We start from the raw sequence: 6,818 nt of genomic DNA on the forward strand, positions 1-6,818 counted from the left end.
TTATGTCCACTGGAAGCTGAAGATCATCAATGCTGATGCTCTGGTTGTCAAACCACTCATCAATGAAGTTGTTCAGTATATCAACATCAAAGCGGGGCAGATCGTTGAAGATCTCTTCCTCTTGTTTGATCTTGATCAGCATCTCAAGGGCATCATCACCAAGATCTTCATCGCTTGACAGATCAATGGTTTCATCTTCGTTCCGCAAAACGACAGTTGGAGTAAGTTCATGCCCAAAAATATTCATGGGCTTCTTCTTCTTCTTGGACTTCTCAGTCTTCTTAGAGACACGAGATAAGTCTTCAGATTGCACACTGGGTTCAGGAGGTGCAGTGGCCAATGGCTTCACAACCGAAGCTTTTGGTGTGACAGAGGGCTTCGAAGCCTTTGTCTTCTTCTTCTGCGGCTTTGGTGGTGCTGGAGCATCTTTAGAGTCAGCGTCATCAGCAGATTGATCCACTGTGGCCCTCTGAGCTGCGATGTGAGAGATGAGGCCATCAATGTTGTCGAAGGGGCCGATGACATTGGGATTGGCATCGCGTGTGCCATCATCCCTTGGAGTAGAAGGACCAGGGTTGAAGTTGAGGCCAAGATCTTTCTTGTTCTTGACAGCATAATCTTTTGCAAACTGATAGTTGCACTTGAAAAGATTGTCTTCATGACACCATAACATAGATGATGGGTCGGCATTCTCTGGCTTCGGTCCTCGGACCATGCATGGGTAGAAGCCTTGAGCAATGGCTTCGGACATGGAATTGGGCAGCAGATTTCTGTACAGAATATCTCCCCATGGGCGCTTGATTGCATTCTTCTCTGCATATTCAGGGGTCACAAATCTGTATTTAAACCATTCCTATGCCCAATATCTTCGAATCCACTGGATTCGAGTCTTGCGCTGGCCATAGCTTTCTTCAGGATCTGTCTTGTACATTTCAAACAGATCAGGGGGTAAATCCTTGGTTGTATCCCCACGGCTTTGCCTGCCGCCCTTTCTAGCTGATTTCTCTGTTGTCATTATATTCAAACTGAATGGCTTCAAGACAGTGAATGGCTTCCTTTTGCTAGTCAGACAGGAACTGGCTTTAGGAGAGTTGATGTGACGTTGTAAGAACTCTGCAAATGAATGCAGACTATGAGAACCAAGGGATTCTCCCACGAACATGTACCTGTGACAACATTAGAGGTGCAAGGGAAGGGGAAGAGGTCATATGCATTCTCAAAAGATTTTGAAGATAAATCAGTTTGAAGACATTGACGTCATAGTGCAAAGACATTCACTTATTTGATGAGAGTTGGTTCCAGATTTGTACGAATCCATGACTAAATACAAGTGAGGAATCTAACTAGTTGTGAAGCATAAGTGAATATACTTAGCATGATATGAGATGCAGATAAGACAGATCCAGATTTGGAAGAGAAGAAACCACTTTTGGTTAAAGTGGATGGATTTGACGGATCAAAAAGGGTGTAAAAAGTAAGTTTTAATTACCGCGTGACGAACTGCTAGACGAGGTGGAGAGAGAGGCCGAGCAGTTCAATCTCCCGCACCCTAACTTGGCGGCGGAAGACACCTACGGCAGTGGCGAAGAGGACGAGGTCCGCGGCCGGCGTGAGGACAACGTTGAAGAAGTCCTGGCAGCTAAGCGCTTCGTCTCCGGCGTCGACGCGAGCTAGCGGAGGCGCTTGGGTTTGTATGAGGTGGCGAGGTGGAAGAAGAGATAATGACCGCGGTGAGTGTATATTTATAAGGAGAGGGACAACACAGCGTAATTACGCAGGTGCCCCTGGCGGCTCACATCTGAAGTCCACATGGCATGCATGCAACTTATTGGAAGTTGTTCCATGTTCCCACACACGCCTGGATTGTCGGGTGGTCGTTCCGGCTTCTCCGGTATCCAGGCAATAAGGATCTAGCATTAAAACAGATTTAAACTTTTGTCACTTTGTCTTCTTCTGAAAAGGATTCAGAGAAGACAATCGACAGGTTTCAATAGAATGCATATATATATATATATATATAGGGTGGCACTATTCTAATCCTAGAATTAGAATAGTTATTTGGATCAGGGCGACCTATATAGAGCCCGACTAGGTTTTCCCAAACTAAAAAAACTCAACCCGCCCCCACAGCTCCCCCGATGGCCCGACCCACCTGCCCACCTCCTCCGCACGACCTTTCCCCGATCCACCCCACGGCCTTCCCACGATCCTGCCGCGGCCTCCTCCCGGCACGCCGCCATGGCCCGTAACCATCTCCCGCCGCCGCGACCGCCCGCCGGACCGTCGGCCACGACGCGCCGCCCCGACGCACCTCCCACCGTCGTCCCCCGGCTCCGACGCGCCTCCTGTCGCTGTCTCCCCGGTCCCCGACGTGCCTCCCGCCGCCGGCCTCTGGATCCGGCCGTCGCTCCGCCTTCGCTTGCCGGATACGGCCGCTGCGCCATCCCCTCCGACGGATCCACCCAGGGACTGATCCCGACGCCGCCTGTAGCCACCACGCACCGACGCTCGCCCCACCGAATCTCCTGGACGCCTCAGCTTCAACTGGACTACCTCGCCTACTTCTGGTGCGCCGGTGCACCCCCTCTATGCATCATCGCCCAGATTGCAGACAGGATCAGAGGACGTGGGAGGAGGTAGTGGGCGCCTGAAGACTGAAGATGTGCAGTTCGGGCAGTACAACTTGGCAGGTCAAGAGATTCCTCTGCCCGCTATGATGCTGGCCAGTGCGTCGGGGAGCGATAGCCTCCCCGGCCTGCAGCTTTCACCCACCATCGTGTTGCTGTGTTGCAGCCGCTGTTGTACAGTGGTTTAGGAGGATCCCCGCCAAAGCTGGCTCAGCTCGTCCCCAACCTCATCGCGTCTGCCCTCTTGGTCCGCCTCACCTTCCAACGATGGCACAAGGAATGTGGCCAAAACGGGGGAGCTGCTGCAGCCGTACTACTACTAATGCAAATCCAGTGAAGAAGGAATATTAAGCACAAAGCTCAAAGATCCCTTTGCTGAAATGTTCAGACAAAACACAGAGAGAAATTTCAGAGATCCCTCTGCTGAATATGAGCATGCGATACAAACTTCTATCATGTCCACAGGTGACCTTCTCTCCAAACGGGCACTGACCTTCCCCCTCCTGTCGCTTCCAACTCCCCTCTTAGATGATTGAACTCTGTCGCATGGAGTAGTAGAACTGTGGGCGTGTCCTGCTCCCATTCCATATTTGTGCGCCTTGGCTTCTAGCGGTGCCACGATGAGAAACCAACTCATCCTATTTTGCAGGGTACTGGTGAAGTTCAGAAATGAATGTGGATTAAGGTTCAGGATGTGCAGTATTTGTTTAGTACATTCAGAGTGTTTTTTCCCTATTTTTCATTTCTTAGCTTCTTCATAGATTATTAGAAAATTTCCATGACCAACATTCCATCATCTGAAGCTTATAGTCTCATGCGCGTACTAAAAAAACACATTTTGATCAGTATACTCTGCATCCGTGTGAAATTATATGAAAAGGGATGAACGGTTTTGCTGTATTACCGGTTCAAGTCGAGTTCTCCCTGCAGATACTTCAATTTGTTTTCCCAAGTATCGAGTTCTCTATATATTTTTTATGATGATGCATCTCCCTAGATCAGTGCCAGATTATACAAACACGATGCTTTCGAAAATAACAAATAACATGTTTTGATATAGCATGGTGTCAGTTTCTTAGACCACCACCTCAATTTCTCTGGCAGTACACCCCTCCCCCTGCACCTGCAGCCTCTGCTGCTACTTCTTCTCCTTCGTTATATATAGCTAGCTAGCTTATGGTGCTTTGTTTCCTTCCCCTGCAGCTTCCATTTCAGCCGTTGAAGCTGCAGATGGAGCGCGACATGCAGCAGTGTCGCCCCAACAGGCATGCAGCACCGACGACGGCAGAGTGTGGCGTGCATCTGTCCGGCATGCTCGGCGTGGTGCCGAGGGGCTGCAGGAATTGGCTGGGGGTTAAAGTTCAGGTAATGCTATTGTCTGGTGGCGAAGGACCATGCAGGCTGTTTCGTTACTTGAAAAACGCGTGACGCAAAGGAACAAGATTTTTTCAATGAACTCCTACTCTTATTCTTTTCCCCTTCGGCTTTCTCTGCCATGGTTGTGTGCATGCGTGTTATGTGTGTGAGTACGCTACATCAATTTTCGTAAAAGAAGCATTTTCAATTGGGCAAAATTAGTTGATGGTAGTCGAAGTTCAGACATTTGTATTGGTGACGTTCAGTAATTATAGAATGAGAAGTAGTGCCCTTCTTGAGGAGCAGTGTAGTACTAGACAAATGGCCGTGAAGAGCTAAGTGTTGACTCTGTGCAAATATCTATATGGAGCGCATACCCTGTGTTTGCTAAAATGCCACCATGAACAAGAATACTACTTCCATCAGTTTCGAGTACGTGTGGTCCTCTGTTTTTTATTCTTCCGAGAAATTCTTGGAGTGTTCTTGCAATGTATTTCCTTGGTTCACTACTTCTCCTTGTTCTTGTAGTGGGGCGTCCACTTATGATGTTCCACGAAAACATTTCTGAAGCTATCTACTACTGCACCTCCTTCCCCCATCCTGTTAGCTACTACTGCACATTGAACCTGCTTGACGTCGCGGCTCCTTGCTAGCTGCTGTTGGTGTGTGTGAAACATACAAAAATGTTTGGTGTTATGCTTTGGTAGAAACCTTTCTAATCAGTCAAGTTTAGCACAGATTTCAGGTCAAGGGAGAGTTTGTAAGACAGTATGAGCCATTTTCAGTTTAATTAGAAGTTCAGCACCGCAGAATTTTAGTTCAACGAGTTGTTGGATTTTGCCCTTTTGTGGTCTTCGCACTACACTTGGACACTTAAAAATTCATACATATGTGGGCAAAGTTATATATTCCTATCATGTGTACGTGGTGCAAACAATAGTTAAACTAGGATATATCCTGCTGATGTACTTCATAGTTTGTGCCAGAAAACTATAAATTTTATGTTTTCTGTTTGGAAAAGGGCCGCTCTCTGTGTGCTTGTTGTAATGGTTGTGATAAGACAAATTTTTTTCTGTTTCAGATGGTATTACATGCCAAATAAGGAGACAAAACATATAAAGGTTTCAAAAATCATATCTTTTAATTTTCTTATTGCACAAAAAAGGAATTCAATAAAAAAGTTATTGAAAAAAGTATATGCATTTTGACGAGAGACAAATCAGTACGAAGAAATTCAATAATTATTGCCCTGCCCGTTCATGTTTTATCTACTTCACAAAATGATGCACGCCTATTTTTCTCTCTCTCAAAGAGTGTGTGCAAGTGTATTTTCAACACTACACGCATATCCAAAACCAAACTTGGTACACCCACCCTCAAGTTTTGAAGTTAAGAAAACGTAAGATGTAAAACACATGTGGGGATTCACGAGAGAAAATTGAGTTCATCAAAACTGAATTTTGGAAGTTCACTTGCAAAAACTAGAAAAGTGCATGAAGAAAGAACGGGTAAAAGACATAGTCTGGAATTTCTGTACTTTTTTGATTGATACAAAAAAGAATGCAGAAGTTCAAAATAAAAAAATGCGCAACTCAAAGTTGACAACAATAAAACCCAAAAAAGTGTGTGCATGTTGAAAGAGACAATCTATACAAAGAAGTTCAAATATTATTGCCCCGCAGGTTCATGTCTTCACAAGATGTACCACTATTTTCTTCTCTCTCAAAAAGTTTGTGTTTTCAGCACTACAACAGATCCAATACCCCGAAGAAAGTTATGGGAAAAAATATAGAAAGTCCAGGGTTTCTGTAGCGAATTTTTTTATTCCTATGCGAAGTCCAGAGAGGTTGGCGAAGAGCATTTCATTCCCATATACTCCCTGGTTTTTAAGAGATGAAGTTCAAAAGCAAGAAAATGAAAAGTTCGGATTGTTTAACTTTTACAAAGGGACATAGATATTTTTCCTGTTACTATAAGAATAAAACATAGGCGTTCAAATTAAAATAAATAGAGCAGCTAAAAAATTATAGAGAAAATGGATTTTCCCCGTTTCTACAAAAACAACGCTTGAGGTTCAAATTTAAATAATAGAGAAGTTCAATGTTTTTACAATACCAAGGTCAAATTAAAAAAACTGAGCAGTTGAAAAAGTTTATAAAAATAATTTTTTCCCTCTTCTCAAAAAAGACCTAGAAGTTCAAATTTAAATAATTGAGTGGTTCAATATTAAAAAAGACCTAGAACTCCTAACTAAAAAAATGAAGTTGTTTGATGTTTTTAAAAAATCCAGATTTTCCCGAATACTAAATATTAAAGTCAAGAAGTTCAATTTTAAAAAATGGAGTAGTTCAATGTATATAATAAAACTCAGGTTCTCTCGTTAATAGAGAATAAAACCAAGAAGTTCAATTTAAAAAACGGAGTAGTTTGATATTTTTTTGAAAAATCATAATTTTCCGGTTACTAGAGAAAATAAAACCAATAAATTCAATTCGAAATAATGAAGAAGTTTGATGTTTCTAATGAAACTCCAATTTTCACATTTCTAAAAAATACACAAAGAAGTTCTAATAAAACAGTAAGAGCGGTTCGTTGTCTATAAAAAACTCAGATTTTTTTCCATTACTAAAGCGGAACAGAGAGAAGTTCAAATTGATAACTGTCGGAAGTTCACGTACTGCATGGTCTGCATTTCCGTATGAGAAAAGAAGAATAAAAAGGCAAAGACTAACTGTTTTGTTGCTCGAAGATCAAGTGACCTACCCGGGAAAGTTCAAAAATTCTTGTGACAGAGGTTCACCATGTATTTACATGTTCAAAAACACACACAAAAAT

General features: G+C 43.5%; 1 long non-coding RNA gene across 1 annotated transcript; it reads left to right on the top strand.

Moving 5' to 3' along the window:
* The first annotated feature begins 2,122 nt into the window (after nucleotides 1-2,122).
* On the top strand, nucleotides 2,123-4,282 carry LOC123063143 (uncharacterized). Its single transcript, XR_006430124.1, has 2 exons — nucleotides 2,123-3,092; nucleotides 3,831-4,282. It is a non-coding gene; the product is annotated as an uncharacterized lncRNA (long non-coding RNA).
* Nucleotides 4,283-6,818: the final 2,536 nt, after the last annotated feature.

Source organism: Triticum aestivum, chromosome 3A (assembly GCF_018294505.1).
Source record: "Triticum aestivum cultivar Chinese Spring chromosome 3A, IWGSC CS RefSeq v2.1, whole genome shotgun sequence".
In the NCBI taxonomy this organism is placed as follows: Eukaryota; Viridiplantae; Streptophyta; class Magnoliopsida; order Poales; family Poaceae; genus Triticum; species Triticum aestivum.